We start from the raw sequence: 14277 nt of genomic DNA, 5'->3' as shown, positions 1-14277 counted from the left end.
CAAAATAACTTAAGAGAAAACACCTGTGTCATAGACAAGTGTTCAGATGGGGTGAATGAGCAAGCCGCCGGCATCGCCAGCTCCCAGATGCAGCGCTCTCACCGGAGAGTTCTGCAGCCCCAAATGTTTCTGCGAAGGTTCACGGTTCTTTGCCCAGCTGCCCCTCCCACCGCAAGCACACAGTTTCAGTCCTTCCTCGAGGATGTTTATAATGAGGCAGCACTCAACTCCACCATTCTTCTAAGCTCACATATTTTTAGACTTTGGGAATTTCACAGTCATCTCCTTCTGACACTTTTAATTCAATTTCACAAATATTTACGGAGCACCTTCTATTAATTTGCTTATTCCTTCTTTCTTTCAACAAATATTTATTGAGTGCCTCCTCTATGCCAGACATTATCCTTAGGCTCTGGGAACACAGAAGTAAACAAACAGATTTAAACTAGAATGATGCTGACATTCCAAAAAGGGGAGGGGAGACAGAAAATGAACACAGCACATGAAAGAAGTATATACTATGTAAGGAGGTGAAAAATGCTATGGAGAAACAATAAGCAGCGGAGAGGGAAAGGGGGTGTTTCGAGGATCACAATGTGAATAAGTGGTTAGGGAAGGCCTCATGGAGAAAGTGGCCTTTGAGGCCAGGCGCGGTGGCTCACACCTGTAATCCCAGCACTTTGGGAGGCAGAGGCAGGCGGATCACTTGATATCAGGAGTTCAAGACCAGCCTGGCCAACATGATGAAACTCATCTCTACTACAAATACAAACATTAGCTGGGCATGGTAGTGCAGACCTGTAATCCCAGCTACTCAGGAGGCTGAGGCAGGATAATGACTTGAACACGGGAGGCGGAGGTTGCAGTGAGCCAAGATCTTGCCACTGCACACCAGCCTGGACGACAGAGTGAGACTCCATCTCACACACACAAAAAAGGTGGCCTTTGAGAGAAACCCTGAAGACATGAGAGAGCAGCCATACAGCTATCTGGGGAAAGAGCAAATGAAGTGTCTGAGGTGGGATCTTGCCTAATGTGTTCAAGGAACAGCAGAGGGGCCCATGGTGGATAGGGCAGAGCAAGTGGGGAGTGGTAACAGGAGCATCAGGGCTGGGCACGGTGCTCACGCCTATAATCCCAGCACTTTGGGAGGCCAAGGTGGGTGGATCACTTGAGGTCAGGAGTTCAAGACCAGCCTGGCCAACATGGTGAAACCCTGTCGCTACTAATAATACAAAAATTAGCTGGACATGGTGGCACATGCCTGTAATCCCAGCTAGTTGGGAGGCTGAGGCAGGAGAATTGCTTGAACCTCGGAGGCGGAGGTTATAGTGAGCCGAGATCGTGCCACTGCACTCCAGCCTGGGAGAGACAGAGTGAGATTCTGTCTTTAAAAAAAAAAAAGCGCATCAGATCAGATAGGACCAGGTAGGCATAGGTAGGGCTTTTATTATTGACCTGGCGATATGGAAAGCCATTGGGGCATTAGGAGGTTTTAAGCAGTGATCAATACCATGTGTAAGGTATTATCCAAGGCATTATTCTCAGCAATGTGGGAAGTGAAGAAATATTTGTCACAGTCCTTGCCTGTGGGGAGTATATACCATGTGCACAAAAACTAGAGGTTGGAACCAGGCGTGGTGGCCTGCACCTGTAGCCCCAGCAACTCAGAAAGCAGAGGTGGGAGGATCACTTGAGCCCAGGTCGAGGCTGCAGTGAGCAATGATCATGCCATTGCACTCCAGCCTGGGTGATAGAGCAAGACATTGTCTCAAATAAATAAACTAGAGGTAGAAAGCAATACATAGAAAAACATGATGCTATGAAGCACAAAGCAAGGAGAAAGAGGAAGGCCTCATGGAAGAAGTGATATATGAGTCAGATCTTGAAGAATAAGAAAATGTCAAGATGATTATAAGGATGAATTGGTAGGGGTGGTAAGTGGGGATGGGATCAGACAGTGGTTGGCCATGGATGGCATGCTAAAAAATCTGTTGCTCAGTCAGTACTGTGAACTGATGGAGCTTTTAGTGAAGAGAATGACCAGTGTCCAAACTTGTCTCCTGAACAAAAGCAAGCCTGGGTCCTGGACCTGGGTTGGAGCTCTGGAGTTTGGATTTGTGAGATGGGGTGATCTGCCGAAGAAGGGGCTGAGGGTGCTATGACAGACAGTGTCTAGGGACAGGGCTAAATGAAAAGCTGGGCAGACAGTCCCACTGTGGTGTTCATCCAGAGGGATGTGGGGAGATGGGCAGAGTTCAAGTGTGAGACAGAGAACCCTGAGCCCAGGAGGACAGGGCTTGGCAGAGAAAGCAGGAGGCAGTCTGCCATAATCTCCTGAGCCGCAAAGGTGTAGCTGCCGATGCTTTTTATATGGTGCTTCCAGCCTTGACTGTGAGTGGGGAGGTGCCTGTTAAGGGGCCCAGGCTGTCTTGGACAAGCAGATCTTTGTGTTTGGAAGTCGTGTCTGATGGCAGAGTAAAGGATGGGTGTGATGAGCCTGGAGAGACTGACACAGGGAGGTAATTTTGGAGGATGATGAGTTATTCAATCAACAGATACAATGGATTTAAGTCATGCTATAGAGGAAATGGAAAGCAAGGAACAAATGCAGGGTGGTTACTTAGGTAGTTGGAACACATAAGAGGATTGAGAGAGATGGAGAAAGGGAGGACGAATTTAAGGACTCAAGCTTGGGTATTTGAGAGAATAATGCCATTAACTAAGAGAGGTAACAGAAAAGGAGAATGTAGGAGAGACTATAACCTTGAACTCTTGGGCTCAAGTTATCCTCCTGCTTCAGTCTCTCAAGGGACTGATGGATCCAGTCCATCAAAATCCATTGTTGCCGTCTTTCCCAGTAGCAGAATTATAACTGAGCATACAACTGCCCAGCAACATGAAATTCCCCAGTCTCCTTTGCAATTAGGTGTGGCTTTATGATGAAGTATTTTCCAATAGAATGTAAGCAAAGGTGGTATGTGTCTTCCAGGCCTAGTGCATAAAACCTGTCATGTGACCCCCTGAGAATCCGCCATTCTCTTTCCCCTTTCTCATGGGCTGGAAAGGTGAATACTAGAGCAAACTTGGAAGCCACATGTTGAAGATGACAGAGCCACCTTCAACTTGGGTCCCTGACCTGATTTGGGAGAAAAAATAAGTTTTTATTTTGGGGTCTTTTTTTTTTTTTTTTTAAGATGGAGTCTCATTCTGTTGCCAGGCTGGAGTGCAATGGTGTGATCTCAGCTCACTGCAACCTCCACCTCCCAGGTTCAAGTAATTCTCCTGCCTCAGCCTCCCGAGTAGCTGGGATTGCAGGCATGTGCCACCACACCCAGCTAATGTTTGTATTTTCAGTAGAGACGAGGTTTCACCATGTTGGCCAGGATGGTGTCAATCTCCTGATCTGCCTGCCTCAGCCTCCCAAAGTGCTGGGATTACAGGCATGAGCTACCACACCGGCCCATTTTTTATAGCATTTTACAGTCACTCCTAACTAATGCATACGGAACAGTTTGGGAGTTACGGAATAGGGAAGGTGAAGAATTTGGTTTATCACTCAATGGTCAGTATGAGCATTGAAATTAACTTAATCCCCAGGGAAAAGAAAGAATGAAAAGGTATGTCCCTTAAGAGGGCAACAGAAGGCCAGGCACAGTGGCTCATGTCTGTAATCCTAGCACTTTGGTAGGTTGAGGCAGGAGGATTACTTGAGGCCAGGAATTCAAGACCAGCCTGGTCTACATAGCAAGACCCTGTCTCTACAAAAATTTTTTTAAAAAACAGCTGGGCACAGTGTTGCGCACTTGTAGTCCCAGCTACTTGAGAGGCTGAGACAGAAGGACCATTTGAGCCCAGGAGTTCAATGTTACAGTGTACCACTGCACTCCAGCCTGGGCAACAGAGGGAGACTCTGTCTGTAACGAAAATAAAAAGAGGGCAAAAGAGACAATACTGGAGACAAGCATCTGACACAAAATGTGAAGAGATGTTATGATTGGTGGGGCTCTCTGACACCTATCCATATTTACAAATGTGCCATTAATCATATGGCCAGGTTGGATCCTGAGTAGATTAACAATTACACGGGTACAGGAATAAGGATGCATGTGGTATTTTTTTTTTTTCGGAGATGGAGTTCCACTCTTGTTGCCCAAGCTGGAGTGTAATGGCATGATCTTGGCTCACTGCAACCTCCACCTCCCAGGTTCAAACGATTCTCCTGCCTTAGCCTCCCAAGTAGCTGGGATTAGAGGTACGCGCCACCAGGCCCAGCTAATTTTTTGTATTTTTAGTAGAAACGAGGTTTCACCATGTTAGCCAGGCTGGTCTTGAACTCCTGACCTCAGGTGATCCACCCGCCTTGGCCTCCCCAAGTGCTGGGATTACAGGTGTGAGCCACCGCACCTGGCTGCATGTGGTATTCTTAAATCTTTCACATCACACTTGAGGTGTGCAACACTCATTGTTTCTCTGTTGTCCTCTACTCCCTTCTCAGACTCTGTTCCCATAACCTCTGCTGGGGGACAGCAGATTATGAAACCCTGTTCCCATTCCCTTACCGAAGTTGATCAGACAAGGGGAGAGGAGGTGGTTATTTGACCTAAACTTGGCTAGCCAAATTTTTTCTCCTGAAAATTTGGAATCAAGTCTGAGAAACTTCAATTAGTAAATTGTAAGGCAGAGACTAATGAGGTAATGTAGACTTGAGATTGAAAGTACCCTTTTAAGAACACTGTCTTCAGTGGGGTATGGTGGCTCATGCCCATAATCCCAACACTTTGGGAGGTTGAGGTGGGAAGACTGCTTGATCCCAGAGTTCAAGACCAGCCTGGGCAACAAAGTAAGATCCGTCTCTACAAAAAATTTAAAAAGTTAACCAGGTGTGGTGGCATGTGCCTGTGATCCCAGCTACATGACAGGTGGAGGTGGAGGATCCCTTGGGCCCAGGAGATCGAAGCTGCAGTGAGCCCTGTTCATGCTACTGCACTCCAGCTTGGGCAACAGAGTGAGAACTTGTCTCAAAAACAAAAGGATACTATCTTCAGCCTATGTGTGATGAAGATGCAGATAATGTCTGTCTGCAGAGTGTCAGAAGAAAGAAAAAAATGTGCAAAGGGGGCAGAGAAGAGAGACCATGTAGTTTTAGGAAGACAGATAGCCCTGAGCAACCAAAGACTCTTCAGTTTCCAGATCTTGAAGCTCATGAGGTACTACTCCCTATATTTTCGTTCTATTAGCTCATGAGGTGCTACTCCCTACATTTACGTTCTATTAGTTCATGAGGTACTACTCCCTACATTTACGTTCTATAGCACTGTGTTTATAAAGTAATTTCCCCCCTTTTGCTCCAAGCTAGCTTGTTATGAGTTTCTGTTGGTTGAACCCAAGTCATCCCTAATTAACACAATACTTTAATTTTTTTTTTTTAGACAGAGTCTTGCTCTGTCACCCAGTCTGGAGTGCAGTGGCGTGATCTCGGCTCACTGCAACTTCTGCCTTTCCTGGGTTCAAGCAGTTCTCTGCCTCAGTCTCCCGAGTAGCTGGGATTACAGGTGTGTGCCACCACGCCCAGCTAATTTTTGTATTCTTAGTAGAGATGGGATTTCACCATCTTGGCCAGGCTGGTCTTGAACTCCTAACCTCGTGATCCACCCGCCTTGGCTTCCCAAAGTGCTGGGATTACAGGCGTGAGCCACCGTGCCCAGCCACTTTAAATACTTTAAAGCAGGTTCCCTGGTGTCATCACATTTGATCCTCATAAGACCACAATTGTGAGGCAAATGCTATTATCCTCTCTTGCAGATGAAGCTCTGAAATAGAGAACTGAGTGTTCCAAAGCCACAAAAGAGAGCAGAGAAGGCACTAGGACTAGTGTACGTATTAGTCCTACTTAAGCTGAGTCCAGAATCCATTGTGACTTGCAGTGACTTGATAGGTTTGCAATCATATCACTAAGGCTTCATTGGTTTAATTTACTTAGAATGCACTATTCACAAAACAAAGGCTCTGGGGAAAATGGGATTCAAATGCCTGGAAAAATGGCATCTTTGAAAAAATTAGATTCAAGAAGGGTTTAAAACTAATCTAGTGGGGTCAGAATTTAAAGAAAAAAATGCCTCAGGCATTTTACTTAGATGAAAATTTTCATTTCCAAGTAAAATATAATGAACTAATGCAAGTTTACCAGCATTGCCAGGACCATAAGGATAGGAAATAGGCCGAGGTGGGAGGATGGTTTGAGCCCAGAAGTTTGAGACCAGCCTGGGCAAATAGCGAGACCCCATCTCTACAAAAAATTTAAAAATTAGCTGGGCATGGTGGCACATGCTTGGAGTCTCAGCTACTCAGGAGGCTGAGGTGGGAGTATCGCTTGAGCCAGGGAGGTCGAGGCTGTAGTGAGCTGTGATCATGCCACTGCATTCCAGCCTGGGCGATAGAGCAAGGCCATATCTCAAAAAAAAAAAAAAAGAATAGGAAATAAATAGCAAAACTTGGATTCATGATCCCACACATAATTTAATTTCCATGGCTAAAACATAAGTGGACGACTTCTACAACTCAAATACGGAATTTGGGCTCGGTGCAGTGACTCATGCCTGTAATACCAGCACTTCGAGAGGCCAAGGTGGGAGGATCGCTTGAGGCCAGGAGTTTGACCCTGCAGTGAGCTATGATGGCACCACTGCACTCCAGCCTGGGCGACAGAGTGAGACCCTGTCCCTAAAAAAATAAATAAATAAAATACGGAATTTGGAACAATAAACATATTTATTACCAATCCACCACATTCAACTACGTTCTATTTTTTACATTGAGAAGACATAAAGGAGAACATTTTCCCTGATTCTGATCTTAGTCTTCAGTTTATACAAACTTCCATGTAAAACAAAACTGGAAACTACCCACTTGCTGTTCTTGACCAACTCTCTGAATAATTATCCACATTAATATTTGTTCATTTCTTCATTCATTAAATTTTTAATGAGCCCTCACCAGATGCCAGACTCTCTGAGGACACAGCAGAGAACAAAGATAGCCAAAGTCCCTGCTGTCATGAAACAGAACTTACACTCAAGTGTGGAAGACAGACAATGCACAAATAAATAAGCATAATATGTCATGTTGCTATAAGTGCTAACATGACAAATCAGCTAGTTAAGAGTACAGAGGGTAATGAAGGCAGATGCTGTATGAACAAGGAAGGACTTTTCAATAAAGTGATATTTGAGTAGAATCCTGAATGGAATGAGAGCATGGACCATGTAATTTTGTGTTGCAGGCACAGGAAATAGCGAATCCAGAGGCTCTGAGGTAGGAATGTGCCTGGGATAGTTGAGGGACAATAAGGGAACTAGTAAGCTGGAAACATGGTGAGTGGGGGCTGGGGAGTAAGAGATGAAGTCAGAGAGGAAGGAAGTAGAGACCCCAATCATGTAAACTTTATAAGCCATGGTAAAGACTGGATTTTATGCCAATTGAAGTGCGTCATCCTTGAGCTTAAAGTTTTTTTACCTGACTTCGGGTAACTTTTGTCACTTTGCTGAGTAAGAAGTATTTCAAAGAGGCAAGAGAGAAGTAGGGAGACCATGTATTATAGTAGACTATACAGTAATCCAGATAAGAGGTCATGGGCCTCAGACCAGGGTGGTAGCAGTGTACATGAAAAGAAGGGTAGAGAGTTGATAGCGTGTTTTTTGAAGATACAGCCAATGGGATTTGCTGAAGATTTGGAAATGGGCTGTGTGTGTGAGAAAGAGTTCATGATGACTCCAAGCAACTGAAGAAAGGTATGACCAGTTGCTGAGATAGGGTTGATTGAGAGATGAACAGATTTTGTTTGGGTCATGTTAAGTTTGAGATGTCCATAGACATCCAAATGGAGATGTCAAGTAAGCAGATGGATGTATGAGCTTGGAATTCAGGGGCAGAAGGGTCTGTGCTGGAGATACACATTTGGAAATGTTTGGCATTTAGATGATATTAAAGCTATGAGACTAGATAAGAACACCAAGGGAGTGGGTTTAGACATAGAAAAGACCTAGGCAGTTAGCCTTAGGGTACTACAACTTTTAGAAATCAAGATGAGAAGTATCTAGATAAAGGAGATAGGGAAAAAGCCCCTAGTAGAGTGGAGGAGAGCCAAGAGAGAGGTGACCCAGGGACCCAGGGATCAAGTAAAGAGAGTGTTCCAAGGAGGAAAGCATGATCAAATGATTCCAATGCCGCTGATAGGTCAAGTAAGATAAACACTGAAAACTGACCATTGCATTTGGCCATCAAGTTCATTGATGACTTGATAAGAGGAGTCTTGGTAAAGATGTGAAAGCCTGACTGGGGTGAGTTAAAAAGAGAAAGTCATGTGTATGCATGCTGTATACCCACATGAATAAATTATGCACACAAACTCCTAGTCTAAGCAGAGGGTAGATGGGTTCTGATCAGGAAACCAGTCTGGCAACAGGCCAGGCTGTGGCCAGGGTGAGGGCTGGCTGATGGGGAAGCAAGCATATTAAAATGGTGCCACATATTGACTGCCTTTCTCCACTCTTTCATTGCCTGCTTTTACACTGTTTCCTTCAGTATCTTTTCTTAACTGTCATCAAAAAATTATCATACTGGCCAGGCTTGGTGGCTCATGTTTCTAATCCCAGCAATTTGGGAGGTGGAGGCTGAAGAATCACTTGAGCCCAGGAGTTCAAGACCAGCCTGGGCAACATGGTGAAACCCCGTGTCTACAAAAAACACAAAAATTAGCTGGGTGTGTGGTGGTGTGTGCCTGTAGTCCCAGCTACTGGGGAGGCTGAGGTGAGAGGATCTCTTGAACCCAGGAGTTCAAGGCTGCAGTGAGCTGTAAACATGCCACTGCACTTTTCAGCCTGGGCAACAGAGCGAGATGCTGTCTCAAAAAAAAAAAAATTGCCATGCTGACAAATGACCTTATCTTTGAAAGTAACCATTTTTGCAGGGTATGCTAAGAGAATTAGCAAATAATTAGCTTTGCTTGTGAGTCTCGCATTTCAACTGGCAAATGTTCTGCTTAGAAGATCACTGTAGAACAGCATCTTCTGTTCCCACCATAATAGACTATCTTATTAACCAAATAAACAGTGTAAGGCTTTATTATAAATTCTCAGCAATTTTTTTTTTTTGAGATGGAGTTTTGCTCTTGTTGCCCAGGCTGGAGTGCAATGGCATGATCTCAGCTCACTGTAACCTCCGCTTCCCAAGTTCAAGTGATTCTCCTCCCTCAACCTCCCGAGTAGCTGGGATTACAGGCATGGGCCAAGATCGCACCACTGCACTCCAGCCTGGGTGAGACAGCAAGACTCCGTCTCAAAAAAAAAAAAAAAAAAAAAAGATGCATTATTTATTCTTGACAAAAAGCCTTTCCCAATGCTGTAATGATGGTGTTTTTCTCCAAACCTCGATAATCTGCTCAGGATCTTCTATACTGGTGTATCAATTATATCTCCAATGTCAAATGCAATTTGCAATTAGTTGCCTTTTTCCTTAACTCAGGATTAGACTGTCTGACCTAGAATGTTTCCAAGTAGTTTTCCTTCCCTTCCTTTACTGAAGAAACAGAAACATCCAAAATAGTTAGGCGCTCTGTGGCCACAGGAGGACAGAAGAGGGTTAGTAATGAGATAGCCTACCCTCCCCCAATTCGGAACATTCATGAAGCAGGAATGTAATTGACCTGCTATGCTGTTTAAACAGCACAGGAGGGCAGCACAGGCCAGAACTGTCAGCCCTAATCCTGCAACTATTCCAAACCACAACTGTATTTATAATCTGCTTTTCTAAATGCATACACAAGAGTTTTAATCCCCACCAAATTTAATTGAACTCTAAATTTGTATAGATTCTACCTATTCAACATTTTTATATCATTTTCATACACTACTCACACAATATTCTGAATTTAACAATTATTTTATGATAGTATTTTTTGTTTTTGTTTTTGTTTTTCTGAGACGGAGTCTCGCTCTGTTGCCCAGGCTGGAGTGCAGTGGCACGATCTCGGCTCACTGTAACCTCTGCCTCTTGGGTTCAAGCGATTCTACTGCCTCAGCCTCCTGAGTAGCTGGGATTACAGACCTGTACTACCACACCCAGCTAGCTTTTGTATTTTTAGTAGAGGCAGGGTTTCACAATGTTGGCCAGGCTGGCCTCAAACTCTTGACCACAAGTGATCCGCCCATCTCAGCCTCCCAAAGTGCTGGGATTACAGGCGTGCGCCACCGCGCCTGGTCTTATGATAGTGTTTTAACAGTTGTCTATACAGTCAAGTTAAGTATTACAACCCTTAACAAGTGAAGTAGAACAAAAGATCAAAGGTGACTTCTCTATAATCACACACGATTGGTTGCAAAGTCAAGATAACAACCTAAACTTGATCCTTTTCCACTAAACATAGCTCTTTCAGAAAGTGCTTCCCCTGCCACATACACACCAACACATACACTGTCTCTATGACTTACTCACTTTGACTTCAGATATAAATCTATTTAGTCTTTAATCTTTTTTGTATCCTCCAATGAAGCTAATTCTAATGCTCTAAACAAAATAACCGCAAAGTAGGTAATTAGCACCCAGTAGATATGATTGGCAAGTACACCTGGTTCTAGTGAAGATCCCAGAGATGGCTCCCAGTGCACGGTATTAGGAATCCTAGACATGGCAGTCATGGAACTTATACAGTCTATAGCCCCTTCCAAGAGAAAGTACTCCACCTCCAAGCCACTGGCTTGGGCTCCTAACTCAGCACTATGGTTTATGATGGGGCCTGGTACAGACTGCTCTACCCAAAAGGAAGAAAATGGTTATTAGCTAAGCCAAGAACTAGAACTAGGAAGTACAGTAAGAAGAAAACAGACAGGTGCATTGAGAAGACATGTAGGGACCAGCAGAATCACTATGTGCTACAGCAAGGGGCCATAGGCTTCTATGGCAAAGATGCCTAGAATTCAAAGACCTTGGGAATCTTTGATTACCATTTACCTGCGAACCTTTCAAGGTCCCATAGTTTGGCTTTTCATGTCCTATGGCTAAGATTCCTGTTACACACATGAACATGCACTCACACATACTCCATATATTACTTGCGGTAAAAAGTGAGACTGTGCCTCACAACCAATAGACCTTACCCAACCACCAATGCCACAGACATAGAGGCAAGTTGAAATCAGGTAATAGATCCTTTCCATGTCCAATATAAGTGTAATCTAACCTCAGCCAAGCTCATTTGAAACATGTGAAAACATGTGATACTTGACCCCAGGTGTATTTCATTCACTCAATATGTATCCTTTATTACTTACAATGTGTCAGGCATTGTGCTGAGTGCTAGAGTTACAGAGACAAACAAGCACCAGAAACAAATAAGACAAAGTCTCTATTTTTGTGGGGCTCCTAGCTCTGTGGGAAAGCATAAGAACATCATACAAAAAAAGGAAATAAATTATAGAAAATTTAAGGAAACTGTATACTGATTGCCTAAACGGTAGAGTCTCTTTTGCACCTAAGTCATCCTAACAGCTCTTCTATCCAAGTTCAGTTTATCAGACATGATGAGATTCATGTCAGTATACAGTACATCCAAGTGAAAAGACCAGAACAAAATTAAATCATCATTTTTTAACACCTTTATCACTGGGGTGTAGAATAGTGTAATTAGACGGCCAGGATTAATAAGTTCATTATGACCATTATTTAACAGGAATGCTGCGTTCTCAGGACTTTAAATGTGACTATGATGTTTTAGATTTAAGTTGAATATCCCTTACTGGTTTGTTTTGAGTGATTATCAAAGCAGAGAAATAATGAAAACATGGTTTAAAATAGAGGGAAAAAAGGAGAAGGCACTGAGTAAAAGGAGAAGGGAGATCCAGAAAACCAGGGTCTTTTAAAATGAGTCATCACTGTAAGGATCTAGATCTATCACAGGTCTATATTTACCATGGATTTAATCATAACTACTGAAACTAATTTTTTAAAAAACCCACCAGTACATACTGTAACATGTTTAGCCTGACTTTATAACACTATTTTATAGAGTATTCTGTTGCACTTTTTTAAAGCACTAGAGATGTGAGTCAAATACCAACTTGTATTTATAACTTTAGAAATATTCTATCTAGTCTGTTATTCTATTCCTAATAGAATAAGATTCTATTAATATTTTAGAAATATTATTTATTCTATTCTATTCTATTAGTATTCTATTATTTTAGGATACAGCACAATTAAATTCAACAAATATTTAGGTGTGCCTAATTTGTACAAACCATAAGGCTAGTCATCAGAGGAATTTTGAAAAGTGAATAAAATACAATCACTGTCTTCAGTGGGAGGAGCTTTATTCTACATATGCAAATTAAAATATTATTCTACATATAAAAATCAAGACAATAACATAAACATAAGGCCAAATATGTGTTCTATAAAAAGATGATGCAAGCAAAATGCTTATAGGAGAGAGCAGGAAAAGATTTACTGAAGAGACACCCTTTGTCCTTTTTTTTTTTTTTTTTGAGACAGGGTCTTACTCTGTCACCAGGCTGGAGTGCAGTGCCATGATTATGCCATGACCTCTTCAGGCTCAAGCAATCCTGCCACCTCAGGCTCCTAAGCAGCTAGGACTACAGGCACGCACCACCACACCCAGCTAAAGTTTTCATATTTTGTAGAGCCAGGTTTTCGCCATGTTGCTCAGGCTGCTCTCCAACTCGTGGAGTCAAGCGATCCTCCTGCCTTGGCCTCCCACAGTGCTGGAATTACAGGCATGAGCCACCTGGCCTGGCCTTTGAAATAGTTCTTTAGAACTCAATGGATTTTAGCTGGGAGAAAGGGGTAATTGAGTAAATCAAATGGGGCGATTAACTAAATGTTAACTTGGTGAATAGAAAGGACACTGTCCAAAATATCCCATAATTGGGTACCAACTCTTTGAAATTATAGGATTAGGATTTTCTCTCCCTTTTGTCTACTGGCAGTCCTATCTCCCACAATAAAAGCTTTATATGCCAGATATAGTCATTATTAGCTAATGGGCAAGCAACAAATGGGGAGATAATGTTAATATAATTCAGAAATTACATTGCTTCATTCATTATTTTTCCCAGCACAATAACATTTTGGGGCAAGCAGGGACAAGCTTCTCACAATTAAAGAGAAAATCTTAGCAACATATAAAGATGTTAAGAAAAAAAGCAGAAAATTCTGCAAGAATGCCTTCCTTTGGTGCAAATAGAGGCTTGTTTGGTGGCTTCAAGAGTTTTTTACAACATTAAGTTCTGTGGTAAACTGCAAAGTGTAAATGAAGGTGCAAAACCATTTTCCCCCATTGGGGGAAAACTGATTGATAAAAAAGACAAAATCCTCGATCAGATTTTTAATTTTGATGAAACTGCTCTTAATTGGAATTAATACCCTCAAGGGCATATACATCCAAGGAAGAATCATGTGCCCCAGGATTCAAGAAACTAAAGCAGCACTTTCCAACAGAAACATTAGACAATTTAGGTTTTCTGGTAGCCACATTTTTAAAAAGTAAAAGTAAAAAGAAATGTTGAAGTGACATTTCAACATGTAATCAATATAAAATTTATTGAGATTTATACATTATTTTTTATACTAAATTCTTAAAATCTTATGTGTATGTTTTATACTTACAGCACATCTCAATTTGGATTATCACATCTAAGTGTTCAATAAACACAGATGGCTAGTTACTACTGTATTGGACAGCATGGCCCTAAAGGATGACTGTGATATTGAGTACAAGTGTCAGAGGGAATTTAATTGTGTATTTTTTATTAGCATAGTAATTTTTATAGCCCTTAACTAACAAAGTTGCAAAGGTTTTGAGTGACCTGCTTCTAACCCTATATTTCCCACAAGTCCTGTTATTTTTAGTGCACCATTAAAAAAACATGCTTGTTTTCTCTGTACATACTTCCCTAAGCCTCCCTTGAAGCTAAAGGTAGTCATATGACATAGTTCTGGGCAATAAGAAATAAAGGGAAGTCTGTAACATCGTATGGGAAACATTTTTTGCCCTTATGAGAGAGTCTAACAAAACAACAACAACAACAAATAGCCAGGTGTGGTGGCGCGTGCCTGTGGTTCCAGCTTCTTGGGAGGCTGAGGTGGAAGAATCACTTGGGCCCAAGAAGTCAAGGCTGCATTGAGCCATAATCATGCCATTGCACTCCAACCTGGGTAACAGAGTGAGACTCTGTCTCAAAAAAAAAGAGAGAGACAGAGAGA

This window comes from Pongo abelii, chromosome 10 (assembly GCF_028885655.2).
Source record: "Pongo abelii isolate AG06213 chromosome 10, NHGRI_mPonAbe1-v2.0_pri, whole genome shotgun sequence".
Classification (NCBI taxonomy): Eukaryota; Metazoa; Chordata; class Mammalia; order Primates; family Hominidae; genus Pongo; species Pongo abelii.
This window is presented reverse-complemented; position numbering follows the sequence as displayed.